General features: G+C 33.4%; 1 long non-coding RNA gene across 1 annotated transcript in view; it reads left to right on the top strand.

The window, feature by feature from the left end:
• LOC146996682 (uncharacterized) overlaps positions 1–20,010 on the top strand; it is a 325,000-nt gene extending 304,990 nt beyond the window's left edge. The window contains exon 2 of the long non-coding RNA XR_015041451.1: positions 17,984–20,010. This is a non-coding gene — a long non-coding RNA (uncharacterized LOC146996682). The remainder of the gene's footprint in view (positions 1–17,983) is intronic.
• Positions 20,011–20,211: the final 201 nt, after the last annotated feature.

The following is a 20,211-nucleotide window of genomic DNA, read 5'->3' as shown; positions in this document are numbered from 1 at the left end:
AGTGACTGACTGTCAGCTTTCTAGAAGAGGCACACACTCGATGAGATACATACACTGCCTGACTGCGGACCAGCAGGGTTTATACGGCTTTTGGCTTGTGTTCGAGTACATTTTGGGCTAAACCGGTAAGAATTCGTTCCAAAAGGTTCTCTATCAGTTCATGGCATATCGCCGATTTTGTCGTCAAATGGGCGATTTCTCGCCAAATGTGGCAACCCTACCTCCCCTTGCCATATTATGCAACCCTAAACTTGCTTTAAAGCAACACAGTAACATATGTTTAGAATTCTCGATACAGTGTCAAGTATTGACATACATATTTACATTTTTTTCCGTCTTTTCACATATTATTGTCATCTCATATTATCATATTGTTACGAATTTCCTACAATGTAATATGAACGGAGTGAAGAAATTCTTTGTAAGAAACAAAAGATTACCCGGGCAGATCTATTTATACATAAGATTACAAGGGCAAGTCATTGAGGTAAATAGCTATTTCGCCAAATCTACTAACAAACTGGCGGTGAAATTTCTATTTCCAAATTTCTCGAGAAATTTCCAAATATCCTCAGACTTTGCAATCATTTGCTGACATTTGAATCTGTATAATGGTAAATGTTACTGTAATTGATCCTTATACGTAACTATAACCGTATCCGGCCCTTATATGTTAATTTATCTGCATACGCTTTTCTGTAATTTCGAGAAGTGAAACGTAGAGGAATTTCTCAGTGGCAGTTAGTTCAAAGTTGATTTTGAAGAACTGAGAGATCTCAGTACAAGCTTTGCATGTGCTTTGTATTGCATTGTATTTAACGTTCTTATTAGTTTGAAGTGTAACTACTGAATGTGCTCTGTGATACTGAAAAGAGCTTTATGAGTACTTTTGTGAAAAGTTTCAGAACTGTAAAATGTTTATTTTGGAAAAATAAATCGGTTCATGGGTTCTGTGTGCAGTCTTCTCAGTCCATTACGAGCCCGAACGCACATAACAAAATCAATGCTTATTTTTTTTTTTATTTTTTTTTTTTTTTTATTTATTTTTTTTTGTAAGATGGCTAGTAAAAGTGTGTCTTTTTATTATTAACTTTTTATGTGTTACTTTTAAATACCACGTTCTTCGCACTTACGTTATATATAACTCAAGTCAACGGAAAAAATCAAAAAATATTTAAAAATAGCATATCTTAGAATTCCCGATAATCTCTTAGTCTTTGCCATACACATTTCTATATCCATCATATGTCTTCTTCGAAAACTAGCCACTCACGTGTCCAACCGCCTAAAAAAATTAAACATAAAAAAAGAAAAAGTATATAATGGTTTTTAGTCCAGCTAGTATAATTTCGTAAAAATGTTGAAGATTTCTAATTAGGCATCATATGATTTTATCACATATTTATTTAACTCAATCACATTAAAAAGTCGAAAAAATATTCTTAACTTTAGCTCAGATATTAAGAAGAGATTAAATTTGAAAGTACTGGTGGCTTTATTGATTAGTAAGACGCTGGCGCGTGGAAGATAAAAATTTTTTATTTCCGGTAACGGCATCACATTACTTTGCTATAGCCGAGTTTGTTAATTAAAATTGGGAGACAAATATCTTACATTTTTCGAAATGGCGACAGTCCCGTGTGCTGGAAATAAAAATGTTTTGTTTTTGTAATTGGAAGTAGATGACTACGACCGACGATAAGGCCGGGTAAGTATGTTTGAGTTGGGTACATATGGTATACTTTTGGTACTGCTGGGATTGTAATAAAAAAGAGAGATGCAGAACTAGATGTTATAGCAGTACTTAACAAAATTTCAACTTTGGCTATTCGTTTTTGTGTTATGTGAAGTACATACATACTTACGTACAAAAGTTACGAAAGTTCCATTTTGAAGCTATTTTATAATCCTTTCCGAGAGAAGAAAAGTCCTTTATCCTGTCCGGTACATACAAATGTCAAAACAAACAAACAAACAAACCAAAAGTCAAAATAGGTTCCAGAACAGTCAAACTAGATAGTTTGATCAAAATGTGATACCCGAAATTTGTCGCGATTATAATGATTCCTTTACTTTGTATAAGGAATTAATTTAAAAGAAATTCGAATTTCCCGCTTAATATAAAAATTTCAGATAAAACATAGGTAAGTGTAAATCTACCAAGAGGCTTTCATAATGGCGTCCCGTCCTAATGTTGCCGGCATCTTTTTGTAGCGTTCTAAGGTATTTCTCCCGCCTCCTTAGCATGCCTTCGTAGTGTAGTGGTCAGCACGCTGAGCGCGTTCTCGAGAGGTCCACGGTTCGATTCCCAGCGAAGGCGTTCTCTTTTTTCCATCTTTTCAGCTTCAAAAATACCTAATGTCTCTATAGTGGCGCCGGAACTAAAAGGGTGGTAGATGATGATTCTCCACACCTAGGATTTGGCGATTGGGTCCCCTAAAACCCCAGTTGCCCTTTAAAAGGAGGAAGCATGCCTTCGTAGTGTAGTGGTCAGCACACTGGGCGCGAATTCCAGAGGTCCGTGGTTGGATTCCCGGCCAAGGAGTTGCTCATTTTTCATCTTTCCAGCTTCAAAAATACCTATTATCTCTAGAAGGCAAGTCACTGTTTGTCTACTACATGAATACTAGCCTACATGAATGTTAGTCTTTGACTTAGAGGAAAGCTATCTTCATAAACGTACTGCCTTAATAAAGGTAGTGGCCGAATTCATCCTAATTATGCCCCATTTTAGAATTGACAAAAAATTTTAGATTTTTTATGGAAGAAAATAATGACTTACTGACTGAAATTAAATTTCGGATTGAAAAAAAAAAAAAAAAAAAAAAAATTGACAAAATTATGGCAAAATCTAATTTAAACTAACATTGATATGAGGAATGAAAATTCTGAGGATTAAGTTTATCATTTTTATGTGTACACGCTTATGCCATTTAAGTATGTATTTACCAATTTCTTTTTTATTCGTATGCACTTTTTTGCTCATACTTCTTTGTCATGGAATTTGCTTCAGGGCCTTTCCGTCATTTTCTGTACTTTGACATGAATTTTTCATCCGTCCTAAGCCGGGAGTCATAAGACAAAAAGTAATCCGATGACGAAGAACCTGGGGGCTTAAGCTAGCGCAAACCTTTTCGATAGCGTAATCCCTTGTCAACCGCAATCGTTAGTCATCAAATAAAACAAAGTTCGGAAATAGATATCTCTTCCCCTGAACTTAGATATCATATGCATTTAGCAGCCTTTTTGAAGGAAACTCTGCTGTGTTATATTTCTAATATATATGTTACCGTGAAACACCGAAATCTGGAGAATTTCGACTTTCACCGGTGAATGTCAACATTCACATAGTCTCTTGGTATATGTCCGAAAAATTTTCCAAATACATTTATTTTTGACTTACACCAGTCAATGTCGACATTCACCATGTACTAATGGTGAATGTTGACCATATAAAAATGTTATATATTTTCTTATCCGTCATTCAGTCGCGAATAAACGCACTTGAGACTTGAAATAAGAACTTAAGAACATGAGAACCTAAAACACACAATACATTCAAAATGAGAAAGAAAAATAATAGAAGTTAAAAACTTACTTAATTATACAGTACGTTCTAAATGAGAAAATAAAATAACAGTAATAAAAAACTTACTAAATTATGTGATTCAAATCTTATTTATTGCAACAACTTAAACTCTTATGGCACTTTATGACCTCTCTTTTCGACTTTCGCCGGAGCATATCTGTGATTGTCGATATACACCGGTGAGGGTCCGAATATACAAGAATGTACTGAAAATATTCGGTCTTTCACCGACGTATTTGGTGAATGTTGATATTCTCCGGTGAAAGTCGACATTCTCCAATTTCGGTCTTTCACGGTAACATATGTATAAATATAAAAATGTATATATAAATAAATAATTAAATGCAAAGAAGGAAAATCTCAAAGATTTCAAATTTTTACATCGCACCAAACGGGTTGTTAAGGTTTTTATGCTCTTCCGAGTTTGCAGTTCACCAGTCGGCTCTTGTATACCCTCCTGTTAACACAAGTTTTTCTGTTTTTTGCCTTTTCACTTTATTACTTTATAACTTTATGTCTATATGCTCACATGCCACATAAAATTTAACAGCAAAATCACAAAATCTTCAAAAGCAGCATATTTTCAGTATCCCCAAAAGAGTGGTAAATTGCAAAGGAACTTTCAGTGTCGTAGAGTCATCAGGCTATTTTGTAGCAGGAGACTTGAATAAAATGAGAAATGCTCCCGCTGGAACTCGATCCTGGACTTCTCGAATACGCGCCGAGTGTGCTAACGGCTACACCACGAAGGCATGCTAGAAGGAGAGGGAAAATACCTTCCACACTTTCCCTTTTAAGGAAAAGGGGACACAGTCTCCAAATCTGGATGATGACGAACTATTGTCCACCACCTTTTAATTCAAGAACCACTATAGAGTCACTATTTTTTTTTTCCCTCAACTACACCACGAAGAGCAATGCTCTTCAAGAGACTCCAATATAAACCCCTCGAATACGCGTCGAGTATGCTTCTAATTACACCATGAAGCCTTGAAAAAAGGAGGGAGAAAATACCTAATATACTCCCCGTTTTAAAGGGTGATTAGGGATTAGAGCACCCAGTCGTCTAATCCTATTCTTGACACTTCTTAGTTCGGGCGCCACTGTAAAGGTCATTTTGAAGCAGGAGACATTAAAAATGAGCATTGCCCTCACCGGGACTCGAAACTCGACCTCTCGAATATGCGAGTGTGCTGCCGTTACACCACGAAGGCATACTGGAAGGGAGGGTGTTACTATTTTTTCGCTCTTCTCTCGGTGCATCATATCAATGTTCACTTTTCATAGTAGTAGGATGTACGAATATGTTTTAATATTAATTTTTGTTTTCCGAATTTTATTTATTAAACTTTACGTTCTTTGCACTCACACCACATAAAATTCAACAGCAAAATCATAAAAAATTAAAAACAGCATATCTTTAGAATTTCCGGTAGAATTTTTAGTGATGCTACGAATTTTTTTATTCGCTATATTATTTATTTAAAAAATAATACAGGACGATAACATTTGGTGACAAAATCCTTTTGCCTAAAAAGTGATAAGGATAAAAATAGGAAGGACAGAACACCACTTGAAATACTTTTAAAAAGTTTAAAACATTTCGCATTTTAACAATCACCCGAGAGGGCTCTTTTAAAGTTTAATACGGTTCATCAACCCACCAGCGGCCAAGCGGTAAAAGCCGCTGAACACTGGTAGTTCGGTCCGGGGTTCGAGTACCGGCGAACGGGCTGGCTGCATGGGCGTTTTCGTTGTTTTCCCCTTGTGTAACGTGGATACGAGCCAGTTTCCCTTAAAAAGACCTCCACGGGACATCCCTCCATTTCCGTGGAGTGCCTAGGGCCGGCGCACGTAATAAGAAAAAACTATATATATACATATAGTTCATCAGTAGACATGATCAATGGACATGGACGAAGTGGAATAGTGAATCATTGTGTAAGGTAATAAATGAATATGCATTTAGACTAATATGCGAACGTTATATATCTCCTGTATATCTAAAAAGCGAAAAAATATAGATATGGTATTCTATCAAAATATTTAATATTTTTAATTAGATATTTCATTAATGTATTTCAATTTTATTTAAATCAATCAGCTTAAAAAGTAAAAACATAATATTTTTAAGTGTATCTATTGTTTTTAAATATTTTAGTATATTAGTTAATAACATACAGATTAAATATGAAAGTTTTTCCGAATGATAATAGACTCGATTAAAAAGCGAACAACGCAAAATCGTGTTTTGGGACTAATAGCTGTTTTGAGCTAAAAAAGTTTTCTGTTAAGAGGTATTTCTATGCAACAAATATTTATTCTATTATTACTTTTAAATTTTTAACTTTAATCTGTGTCCTTGTCAGTTCAGAAACAGGCCATTTTATTTATTTAATTCTTTCGTTTCAACCCCCTGATGATGACGATGTAACGAAAGATGTAAATATCATTTTTCATTTTAGGTTTTGCATGTTTCCCCCTATTTTTTTTTTTTTTTTTTTTTTTTTTTTTTTTTTTTTTTTTAGATTTGCGACTGCACTTGTGTTTTTGGTTTTTGAATGCGGTTTATTCCAAACTGGATATGAGATGGATTTAAACAAGTTCTTATACAAAAACTTTACTGTATTGAAGGTTAGCAGCCTCCTTACTTTTATATCTTGCTAGTTTAACTCATATTGAAATCACTAAATGTCATTCCACTAGATGACAAACTTGAAAATTTAACGCCATGCCTGCTACAGGTAAACCCAAAAAACAATTTCTATGAAAAACATTTAACTGTATTTACATGATTACATGCGGTACTTGACATATTAAATATATAGGACAGACTAAAAACAATCTTAACTTTCGAATCAATAACCATAGAGCTCAAATCAAAAAATTCAACGCACAAAAAAATAACATTAAAATAAGTACACCATCACAACTTAATACAGCAGAATTAGAACACTTTAAACACCATGACTTCAACTCTATTCAACTTCAGATACTAGATATAATACCCAATCACAAAACACGAATTTTTCAGGAATCTCTCTATATACTAAAACAACGTTCACTTTATCCATATGGACTTAACACTTATATACATAGTCATAGAGATACTTCTAAGAAGTCTATTTTCAGCCAATTTAAACTCTACAGCATCAAAACGCAGAGAGGAAAAAGAGGAAGCAAAATAAAAAATAATGCGAGATTTTTATCCACTTTGGATACACTTGCATTGAAAAAACAATTGAAATGTTTTTTTGACTCAGACTGTTTTCCCAAGAAACTTCTCAACTGGTTACACTCCTGTACTAATAAATTCCTTATCAAACTAAAAAAATTCATACAAGAAAGCTACGACGATATACAAATCATTAAAGACATGATTCTTGATTTTAGTCTTTTCAGACTCTCTAATAGTCTCACTCAACGCAAAATTTATTTTAAAGTCAATTTTCTGCATCCGCAGTTTGACAATATTCATTTCTCAAGAATCATCAGAGATTGTAAAGATTACTTCCCCGCAGTTGACACTATACCAATGATTGCATTTAAATATCAAAGGACCTTAAGCAACTTGCTTACTAACCACCATGAAATAGATGAAACTGCAGAATGACATTGTAAGACACCAATTTACAGCAATTACGTAGATTCTCATCACCAGCACATAATTACTGGCAACCTGAATATCATACAAAACCATCAACTAAAAACACTAATGAGTTATGGTACAAAATTTAGACCAGTCAGAAACATGACTACAAATTACTGTTACAAGACTTTCGAAAACAACATCAACGAATTTATAGTTAAAGCAAGCTATCAACTGAATTTTCCCATAGATACCTTCTTAAAATGGAAAGCTAAAATTCTTCAACGCATATCCACAGAAATCAGTCACCTCAAATTTAAAAGTACACTGAACTGGTCGCAACTTACATCTGATATTAGTAAATTAAAACAGCTTTTTACTATTACAAAAATAGATAAAGCAACTAATAACTTTAGCATTATATGAAAACAATTCTACACTGAGATTATTCATAAAGAACTTCTCAACGCAACTACTTATCAATCAGCCAACCTTACAGAAACATCTATAATAAACAGGATTAAAACTTTTCATAAGAAACTCAATATTACTTTCAATGCAAACTACAATAGATTTACTAATCTTTATGCGATTCCCAAATTCCATAAAACACCATTAAAATTTAGATTTATAGCTAATGGAACTAATAATTACAAGAAAAATATAGACTATTATTTTTCAATTCAACTTAATAAAATCTGTAAATTTATTTTCAATGATTGTAACACTAATCATAACTATTGCTGGATCATTCATAATAACACTCCTGTCATTAATACCATTCATACCATTAACATCCAAAACATTAACTGCTATGATTTTGAAAACTTATATACCTCACTTCCTCTAGAAGAAATCTATACCAGTCTACTTGATCTACCAAAACTTTTCCCTAATATACTCAATATCATGACTCTTGACAAATGGAAAACCTACCTAAAATGCACACTTTTTCATAACTACATCAAGTTTCAAAATCAACTTTTTAAACAAGTCAGAGGATTGCCAATGGGCTTACATTCCAGCACCTCGATCTGTAATATCTTTTTATTTGTCAAAGAATTTAACTTCCAAAAAAATCTACAACCACAAGAGTTAAATTACTACAAACACACCTACAGATTTATTGATGACCTTATTACAATTAATAATTTTGGTAAAATTGAAAACTCCGACATTTATCCGAATTGTCTTAAACTTAATAAAACTAATAATTCACAAAATAGCATAGACTTTCTAGATCTTCAAATCATTAACTACAAAAAAATTTTACTTTTTGACAAAACAAGAAACTTCAATTTCAATACTAACAAATTAATAAATTGGAACTCCAACATATCCAAAAAAGTAATTAACAATACTATAATTAATCAAATACAACGAATTAAAACTATATGCACAGATACAATAGATTTACAACGCGAAATTTTGATCCTTATCAAAATTCTCAAAAATAATCCAATTCCCTTTCAATTTATCAACCATTGCCTTAAAAGAGCAGGCGTTAAATACTCACTCTAAATCATTTAACTGATAGGGATATGATAATTTATTCCTAAACCTGAGAAGGCGGCATAAGTTGGATGACTGTCAGTTGAAAGATTTGTATATAGTGTAATTACTCAATTGTATATATTGTAAAAAGCTAATTGTCTTCAGACATATACTGTTACTATACTGTTACTAAAAAAATGGGCCTATTTCCTGCCTTTAGACTGTCTACTAGCTCTTGGATAGCGAAAATGCCTTTTTCCTTTCTTAAATTCTTAATCATTGCAACACGACAATTAGCCAGAAATTAATTAATTTCCATTCACTAGTATTTTTAAAAAAATCTTAACAGACGGTCTCTCTCAGATAAGAACTCCACAAAATACATCCCTCAAGAATTCCAAGTCCAACCCACTACCATAAATTTCTTCACCCAAGTCTTGCCGACTGATATAATTCAAAGCCCCTACTGCCGCTAAGAATTTTCGGACACCCTACACTTCTGAGTCAGACACGAAGAGAACACACTGCCAACTCCCCCACTAGAAAGAATGTAAGTTACTTAATACCTTTCTGGCCTTTATATCTTCATGTACATTCACTGATCTTATTTATATTATTTTCTATTTTATTTTTATATTATTTTTATATTATTTTTATGTTCTCTTTGATTTGTTTTTGCAAAGTTTGCATTATTTATCTTTTTTATAATCTTCTATGTTTATTTCAACTTTACTTTGATTTCGATTTCATAATGACAATTTCCAATGTTTAATTTCTACAAATAATATAGTACTCAAATACATAAAGATGATAGTGTCGGGGACGATTACTCGAGTTTTACAAGATTTCTCTACAGTAATTGATTTTTACTCCAAATTGAATTGACTAAAATGCTTCATGAGAATCAGTTCTTTGAGTAACAACTATTCGCGGAAATATTTGGCCTGACTAGAATTGCCGGTTTGGCTTTAATTTATAACTCGAGTAAAGACGAAACACTTTCATATTTACGTATTTCTATCAATTATTGATCATTGAACGGGAGTTGGTTTGTTCCCCTTGAAAAGTCAACTAATTTCCGATCAATGACAATAATTACATGTTTTAATTTTTACTTTTACAATTGTAATATTATTCTTCGTGATGATTTAACTCCAGTCCCCGTTAAAACATTATTAACATTTTGCTTTCAAATTACTTCAAAACATCTTTCAAAATATATCTTACCAGTATGGATGCACACTTTTAAAATAATTCTACTTTAATTAAACTTAGGAGATAATATAATCAATTAATCAATCCTAAGTTTAATTAAAGTAGAATTATTTTAAAAGTGTGCATCCATACTGGTAAGTTATATTTTGAAAGATGTTTTATATATATATATATATATGTATTATTTTGCATTATTGCCACCACTCGTTGGTGCTCGCTCTATACGTAATATCTTATATGAATATGATATTTGAAAAGACTTAATTAAAAAAATATCTCAATTTGCGGATCTGGAGTATTTAAAATAAGGAAAACAGAGATCACGAAAATTGCAATCTGAAGATTTCAAATTATAGTCGAAGAACTTAAAGAAATGTTTATCATTTAAAATTTGAAATATAAAAAAAAATTAAAGATTAAAACATCGTAAATGTATTTAAAAAAGACTGTAAACAAGTTTCGGAGTTAGAAACATCTTTCATCAATTTGAGCTCACCAGCGGCCGGGCGGTAAAGTCGCGGAACGCTGGTAGCTTGGTCCGAGGTTCGAATCCCGAAAACGGGCCGACTGCATGGGCGTTTTCGTGGTTTTTCCCATGTGTAACGTGTATACGAGCCAGTTTCCCTTAAAAAGGCCCTCCACGGAGGCATCCCTCCCCTTAGGCAGATAGCCCTATTGTGCTTTGCCGCAATCTCAATTTGCCGCATTAATTTGAAATGCTCTTAAAATTACCAGATAGATATAGTATATGTACTTTAGTTTAATATCTAAAAAATAAATTTATTTAATCTATAATAATCTGATATATTATTAAAATAAATACAATTGAAATTATGTTACTAAATTCGAATTAGGAAAGTAATTAAAGTATTTTATTCTTTGCCGAATGATAACACTTTGAGAATCAGGTCCTTCTAAATTATGTCTTCACATTTCATACAAATTTTTAGCAAAGTTCCCTTTAGGCTTTCTTTTACTGAGTCTCTAAATTTTTCTTCGCAACAATACGTTCACTTTTGCGTTCTTTCACAATATAACTTCAACATTCTGTATTATTTACAGAAAAATACCTATCCTTCATATAAAATAAAAATAACAAACTAAACAAACAAAAAATAAATAAAAACAAAATACTGTAAATTAAAGTTAAAAATTATATGCACCTACTTAATCTTTTCAACGGTTTTCTCCTATCTTACTCAAGGAAAACGGTAAAGAAGAATTGTTGCTTACGAGATTTATTTAAATATTTTTCATTTTATTTTCAATTTTTTTCTGATCACTATTGGAAGCATATTTTTTTGCTTATTATAGATATTTTTTAAAAAAACTTTTTCTGTCTCCTGTAGCTATTCGCTTGCGTAAACAACTCCTCTTAAATACGAGACGAATGTTAAGAATCAAGGGCCTGTTTCAGTTCTCCCTTTAAAGACATCACCGGAGCAAAATCGACGTTTAAATTATCAAAGTTCCTGAAAATCATTACTAATGACAAAGCAGCTAGGTCGACATCGATACGTCGATCGCAGCCCGACCACTTTCCATTTATTTTAAAGCCCCCTCCCCACCAAACGAAAAATACCACTTACTCGAAACTCTCCCCCTCCCTTACGGTGCAGCTTTTTCCCTCTTAAAATCATCCCCTCCTCTTCATCTACTGCTCTTTATCTCTCCCCCCCTTTTCGACTCAAATCTCGAGATACTTAAGTCTCCGCTTTCTCTTGGACAAACATTGATAGATAGACGTACCGACCGACTGTGAAGCTTAAAACGGTAGAATGTCGTTATTTAGAAATGTAGATTTCTCTGGAAAGCGGCCATTTAATTCCTAGAGAGCCTTTATCTGGCTGGATGACGCCATTTTCATCGCTTTTTACTTTTTTAATGGCTCCACATCACCCTTATCGTCGGGAAATTTATATATATACAGCCAACCCCTCCTTGTTTCTGATAGGCACTTTTAATCCGTAACTTCTATTGTGTCTCGTTATTACTTCTTACTGTTCGAGGTGACAAATATTAGGGAGAAGAATTGGAACAGAGAGTTGGAAAAGAGGAAGGAAAGAAATAGAGGGGAATGAAGAAAAGAGGAGAAAGGGGTGGTGGAAGAATTCCGGATTATTTTAACGTGTCTAGAGTATTTCCCTTCAATTCGATACTTCTTGGACTGTCAGAATGAGATGAAAGATCGAGAACTGATTGTTTTATGACTTCATATTCTTAAGCGAAGAATCTCTTACTTTTTTTTTCATTATTTTATGGCGTATCAAAATTTATTTTCTTTTATTTCGTTTTCATTTTCTGGAGCGGCGTCTTCTTTTATAGCAAAGGGTTCTTCCACTGGACCTGCCTATTACTTCTCCTCTTCAAATCACTAGAAATCGAAATTTAAATTGAAGCACTCGTCATAAGCGCCGAGATTTGGTGCGTCAAATGTTTTATGACGCGTCTGTCTTCTCCAATTTATTTTCAATAAAAGTTCCGTCAAACGCATATCGTCCGTCCCTTTTAATATCGTGTTTATTTTCGCAGGGAGATATTCGGGTGTCTTAGGCACTTGTCGCCTCAAGAAACGTTATTTACGGGACCCGAGTGATAAGCAGTTATTTATAGAATATGAGACTGAAGAAAGGCGACAAATGTTAAGAGCTAGCTTCGCTTTATTTACCGACACGCAATTTATCGCTTAGCTACCCCCCGGACTTGAAACGTTCTTCAAAAATGACGAAACTTTTATTAGAAATGGATTTTATAGTCTAGTTCTCCACGACATTGTGATTTATGATTCAAATATATATTGTTCCAACTTTCATAAACTCAGATGCGGATATCTATCTTAATGCAACAATTTATTAATGGCGCCTAGCAATGTAATATTATATAAAACTCTAGAAGCGAAATAATATTCATGGTATTTAGCATTTATACACTCGTATGCATAATTTTTAGAATGCCAAATTATATCGATTATTATGAGAAGTATTGAACTAAAGATACTAATTATATCGCCAAAGAGTCCTGCAAATATAATATGTGTAACCGTACGCTTGCTTGTCTAGGTAGCTGTAATTGTGAAGGAGATATAAGTGTACGAAGGCTTTTTGGCGATCTGTGTGCTCGTACACTTTCACGACATTAGTCGTATTTCTGTCAAGAGTTGGGAGAATTTCATAAGGTATCTGGTTAACTAAGTAGCCACGAACGTAGGGATGGCGGAATGAGATCGAGAGGCAGGCCAATCAAAAGTGCAGATGTCTACAGAGCTCAGTGTAATTGCAGTTTGTAGAAACTGTGTTAGCAGTGTCGTCTGCAGTTTATGGAAACCATTTCAGGGCACTGGATCCAGATCGAGAAGACCAACCAAGGTTGACCATGATCCACAACGGCGAATGAAGATTATTATTTGGCACTTTTAGCGGGGAGACATAAGATTGAAGAAGCTTCACAGCTCTCACGTGAGTTGCATTGACACTGGAATCTCAGATTCCCGATGTACAGTTGCCCGAAGGCTTTATGACATAGGACTCTATGCCAGAAGATCCGTTGTTTATATCCCTCTCACTGTAATACAAAAGACATCCCGTTTAGTGTGGTGCATACAATATGCATCTTGGACTAGACTTCAGTGGAGCACCATGCTTTTTACAGATGAGTTGAGACTGAGCCTGGACACTGATAATCAGCGTACCTATATCTGAAGAGAGTCTGGAACACTATATATCCCTCTTTCATCAAGAGAAAAGTATCATAATTGTGATGGAGATGTAATGGTTTGGGAAATTATTATGTTGGACAGATGCACACTCTTGCATGCGTTTGATAAAGCCTTCCTGACTGCTATGAGGAGATTTTAGAGCCCGACTTTCGAAATTTTAAGAACACAGTTTATATAAGGTATTTCTGCTGCCTTCTTAGCCTTCGTGGTCTAATGGCCAGCACACTAGGCGCGTATTCGAGAGGTCGGAGGTTTGAGTCCCGGCTACGACATTGCTCATTTTTCACGCCTTTCGGTGTCAAAACAATCTAATGTCTCTACAAGTTGATCCTGTGTTCCTGTTAATGAACGAAAACGCTCATCACGTAGGGCTGAAGTGTATTCGTCACATTGATTGGTCAGCCAGATCTCCTGACATTCCCTTTACTGAGTATGTCTCGAGAGGGCAATTTCATCTCCTCATTCTCCTCTGAGAAACACACGCTGACCACTACCCCGGTTGGGCGGGGAAATTCTCTTAAATGCCTTTAATAAAAAGAATTCTTTTTAAAATCACGAATCAGAGAAATTAACCATGTTTCCAATATTTTAGTAATATGATTACAATATTTTTATAGCTTATACTGCATCTAACACAATAAGATATATAATAATCTCGATCTTTTTACAAAGGTGAACCTTAATTTATTTTACATAACATATATCTAAGAATTCAGAATCTTATAACATTGTCTGAACGGCAGAGGAGACATTTTTAAATTTTTTAAATTTGAAAACTAAAACTTATGATTAGACATGGAAAAGATGCAATTTTTTCACGTCGAAACCTTTCCACTAGAAATAAATGATATCAATGGAGTGTTGTTTTTTTTTTCATTTTCATTAAATGTTTATTTCACGTCAAGATATTACAACCAGGAGTTTTATAAAATTTCACATGACCTAGATTATCCTTCTAGTAGATGTAAATCATACAGCTTTAGAAAATGAATCGAAATTTTCTATCGTATTAATTTGCTGAGTGAAATTTTTTTACAGTTCAGTTCATTAAAAGATAGCAAACTAGATAATTAAGCTGACTAATAAACTAATTAATAATTACTATTATTAAGCTGATTAATAATTTGTTTGGTTGGTTTCTGTTTCTTACTTTGCTTTTTATTAATTTATGTTCTTATGTTCTTAGAAATGTCTTTCTCTAAATCATTCCAAATATTTTAAAGCTTGACATTGAGTTACGTTATGTTACGCTGTCTTAGATTTGTACAGTATATCGATGCAGAAACATGAAAAACATATATTGCCGTCTCCGTGATCCGAACTCCGAACAACCCGAACACGTGTCGTGCGTGCTTCCAGTTACATCAAATTTTAGTTATAAGGGATAAATTTAAATTATAAGGGATGCGAAAAGGACGGAAGAAGAAATACCTTGCAAATTTCTCATTCATGGGGACCTGTAAAATGGTGTCATTTGCGCTAAAATAGTAACATTAATTTATTTTCTGCTCTGCTTGGGAAAATGGTATAAAATAACTCGTTAGAAACTAAACGAGACCTTACAAGGATACTAAAATATCTGGTTAATAAACTCAAAAAAAAAAAAAAAATTACTGGGGTAAATGGAACAGAAAAACGAACATAAAGTATAAAAAGCTCTTCCCTCTTCAGAAGTGGATTTCGAAGCATATTTTTCTTCTACTACCTTTTCCCAACAGATCCGAATCCCATTTATTTACTGTTAGACAGATAGACTTTGGAAAAGGACCGAGAGTTGGAAGTGTTCCATGGTGTTCGACAAGGAAAACTTAGAACTAGTGTTAGAATTTTGAAATTCTGATCCCACTCAATGATCCTTGTAACTTATGTTATTCACGTAATACATGTCCCTTGGGAAATTATAAGACTCTGGGATGATCTGTCTCCTATAGAGACTCTGTACGTTTTTACACATATGGGTTACGAAAACAGCATGTTGGCCAAATGGAATTTTGTATTTTTCCTTCCTGCAGAACTATTTCTGAATTTTCACTCACTTATGCGAGTTATGAAGGACTTAAAGGTGTGTATGACTTAGTTCTTCTCAGTAAGTCAATAATATCATTTTAGTGCGAAATTATGATGTTTTATATGCATATTAATTTAAATTCCTTTTGAATAGTAATCTTGAAATGTTACATTCCGATGTTTAGTAATTTTTAACTCGATTTTTTGCTTCTGTTTCATTTTTTCTCTTGTTTTCCTAGATAAAAACGAAATTTAATTTTTCTCCTTCCTCAACGTGTGCGTTTTGTGATACTGCTATAAGGTATTTCACCCGCCTTCTTTGTGAGCCTTCGTGTTATAGCGGTCAGCAAACTCACTTCGTAATTGAGAGGTCCGTGGTTCAATTCCCGGCGAAGGCGTTGCATATGTTTCCTCTTTGTTACTTCCAAAAATTATCTAATGTCCGCCCAAACTGAAAGGGCGTTGGATGATTACTCTGCTCACCCAGGAGTTGGCGAGTGGGTCCCGTAAAAAACACCAGTCACCCTTTAAAAGGGGGAGTAAGGTATTTCTCCCGCCTTCTTAGCGAGCCTTCGTGGTGTAGTCGTCAGCACACTCAGCGCGTAATTGAGAGGTCCGCAGTTCGATTCCCAGCAAAGGCGTGGCTATTTTTTTATCATGCCTGCTTTAAAAATATCTAATGTCTCTACACTGCATTGGTTACTATTTGTTACTTTTAACACTCAATTATTTCCTAATCACGGAGTTTCCAAAGTCTAAATGGACAGATTCAAGAAATTAATTATCTTACGAAGCAAATAATGAAATATTGTTATGTTATATATAGTGCAAATGAAACAGATAACTTAAATTTTGTATCTAGAGGTGGTTTGTACATTGATTAAAAAATCAATTTTAAAATAATTTACTTTGCTAATAAAATTAGTTAATCACGTTAACTAAATAACACAAGTATATTTGGTTAATATAATTTATATTTAAATATATATGGGCATATATGTATACATAAAGTTTATAATAATTTATTTTCTAAACAATATTGATTAATTGATTATATTATCTCCTAAGTTTAATTAAAGTAGAATTATTTTAAAAGAGTGAATCCATACTGGTAAATTATATTTTGAAAGATGTTTTGAAGTAACTTGAAAGTAATATGTTAATAATGTTTTAACGGGGACTGGAATTAAATAATTATGAAGAACAAAATTTCAATTGTAAAAGGAAAAATTAAATTAGGAGCATGTAATCATTGTCAATTATCGGAAATTAGTTGACTTTTCAAGGGGAACAAACCAACTCCAGTTCAATGAACAATAATTAAAATAAATACGTAAATACGAAGGTGTTTCGTCTTTACTCGAGTAATAAGGTTAAGCCAAACCGGCAATTCTAGTCAGGCCAAATAGTTCCGCGAATAAAAGGGATTATGAACCAATGCTGATACTCGAAGAACTTTTTCTTATGAAGCATTTTAACCAATTCAATTTTGAGTGAAAAGCAATTTCTGTAGAGAAATCCGAAAAAAACTCGAGTAACCGTCCCCGACACCCTCGTGTTTATGCATTTGAGTTCTATATTATTTGTAAAAATTAAACATTGAAAATTGTCATTATGAAATAGAATTCAAAGTATAAAGTTGAAATAAACATTGCAAAATAAGATAAATAATGTAAACTTTGTAAAAACAAATCAAAAATAATATAAAAATAATATAAAAAATATAATAAGAACAGTGAATGTACATGAAGAAATAAAGGCCAGAAAAAGTGTTAAGTAACTTACATTCTTTCTAGTGGGGAGGCGGCAGAGTGTTCTCTTCGAGTCCGACCCAGAAGTGTAGGGTGTCCGAAAAATTCTTAGCGGCAGTGGGGGCTTTGAATAATATCAGTCGGTAAGACTTGGGTGAAGTAATTTATGGTAGTGGGTGGGACTCAGAATTCTTGAGGGATGTATAATGTGGAGTTCTTATTTGAGTGAAACTGTCTGTTAAGATTTTTTTGAAAATACTAGTGAATGGAAATTAATTAATTTCTTGCTAATTGTCGTGTCGTAATGATTAAGAATTTAAGAAAGGAAAAAAGGAATTTTCACTGTCTAAGAGCTATTATTGAAATTAAAAGATTAATGAGCTTTTGCAGAAAGCAAAAACGAAAATTTAATGGAGCTTTGTTTGAAAATTAAAGCTATCACTGTCTATAAAATTTGATAAATTTGATTTGAACTAAGCAGACACTTTTCTTAATACAGGGTGAGCACAAAAACAGTCCCTGATTTCAAGGTGTCATAAAACTAACAGTTACTTGGATATGTTGATGAATGTAATATCCACAACTCAGTTAACTCAAATATTTTTCATTTCTTTTCTTTGCAGAATCGCTACGCATGACTTCGACTGCTAGAGGGCAGTGACATCGAAAATGGCGTTCTCCCCGCAGCAACGAAGCTGGTGTGTGTTACAATTTGCAAAAACAAGCAGTGTTCTGAGAGTGCAGCGTGAGTTCAAACGAAACTTTGATGTTGATCCACCTACATACAAATCCATTTTGAAGTGGAATAAAACATTTAGTGAGACAGAGGGCATTTGTGATAAAAGAAAAGAACATTCTGGCCGACCTTCCGTCTCGGATGAAGTTGTTACCCTTTCCCCCTCTGAATGATCTTCAAGAAAGCATCAGTGCTGCTGTCAACTCCATCACACCAGATATGCTTCACAACGTGTGGTTGGAACTGAATTACTGCATCGATGTTTCCCGCGCAACAGGTGGCGCGCACATGGAGTGTTAGTGATTCAAATCAACACCACCAAAAATTTCAGGAGTTTATGTAACTATGTTAAAAATTTGGGCAAGATAGTCCTTTCGGTATTAAAGTTATCCCCTTTCGAAACCGAGGACTGTTTTCTGCTCACGTAGAATGAATTCTATAATTTGATATTTAAAAAATCTGATGTGTACACCACATGACTCCCTTGTACGGAATATTAAATTATACGCATTTTTTCTTGCATTTCATTTAAACTTATTGGATTCAATTAAATATACTTCGCCGACAGCGCATAAACCACAATAGAATAAAGGCATCGCATTGTTTAAAATTCACTCTATTTGTTTACCATACCGACACTCTGGCGCTAGGCTCAGTTAACAGCATTACATTTCGTTCATATTATAACTCAGAATGCACAAAAATTTATATCATTTAAAGAATTATCTAATCATTGCCACAGATTCTATTCAAATACTATAATAAAGCTAGAACGATGTATAAAAGAAATTAAGCAAACAGAACAAAAAAGAAAATATTTTTCACAGACGATTGAGTATTTCGCATTCAATTAATTCCGTTCTCAAAAAATCAGTTAATTCAGTTAAATCTTAAACACTTATTTCCTCGAAAAAATTCCAGAAAGGATTAAGCATGATTCAATTCGCAATAATAAAGGAAGGCGTTATCTTTGTTGTTGCGAAGCTAAATTTCTCTAGATTGGCAACAAATCCACTATTCTGCTGTTTCAAACGTAAACAAGCAATGGCCGCCATCAAAAAAATTATTAGGCTTAGCGGCACTTAAAACAACTTTAAAATTGTTGATAATTCTTAAAGTATAGCATACAGATTTACTAAAAGCATAAAAACCTTAACCGGAAGATAAGAACAACACAATTCGATCATTTTTAAAAGAAAAAAAATGCAAAATTTACAAACATATAAGAGTAAAGAAACTGAGATCACTGAGCCGGGTAACATAGTGGATATATATGTAAATATATTTATATACGTTTGGTGCGGCCGATTGCAACCAAAATACGAGATGCACATCTACATGCTATAGCAGTCCTATATACAAAATTTCAAGTATCAATTGGAATTGAAATTCTATGTCACTCATAGGAGAATTTACTTTTGAATGTATATATAGATTATCATAGATTATTTCAGAAGATTTATAGTTTTATATATAGATTATTTCAGAAGATTCTCTGAACTTTTCTACAGATTTTAGTTACTATTTATTATCGTAGAGTTAGCTCGTGACGTGACAACAGATAGGTTACATTTACAGCGTATACTGTCGCATATAGTAGGCAGATATATAATATCATGATCTTTTGCCATGAGCACACGGTTGCTTCCTTAAACACTGAATCACGGAGTTTTCCAAAGTCAGTATGTGTATCTTAAAACTGAAATCCTTAAAACTGAACATTTTTAAGATCTTAATTGTGAAATTTCTCCGTCTTAATTTATTGGTATTGTAAAAAACTTGAATTTTGGTTGTCTAATTTTGAAGTTTTTGTTATATTTTGGTGGTATCAATTTTCAATTCAATGTTTTGATTTTTTGTCAAATGGCTTGATGTAAATGGATTAATTTTCGAATAAAGGAATGAGAAACAACATATATACACAATCTATGAGATGGTGGTAGATTGCGTATCACAAATGAATTCTGTATCAATCTTCATTTAAATATGAAAGTGACTGAAAACATTTCTTTTTTTATCTCCGCTTTCTTTTTACAAGTACGTATTATTCTTTTCGCTGTGGTGGACTTTGTAGCACTTGTTTTTGATAATTATCACTTATTTTCTAATGATAGT

The sequence above is a fragment of the Stegodyphus dumicola genome, chromosome 6, assembly GCF_044657685.1.
Source record: "Stegodyphus dumicola isolate Sdum_Otavi_A_Nest chromosome 6, ASM4465768v1".
In the NCBI taxonomy this organism is placed as follows: domain Eukaryota; kingdom Metazoa; phylum Arthropoda; class Arachnida; order Araneae; family Eresidae; genus Stegodyphus; species Stegodyphus dumicola.
Note: the sequence above shows the minus strand (reverse complement) of the source record. Positions and strands in the feature narration are given on the sequence as shown.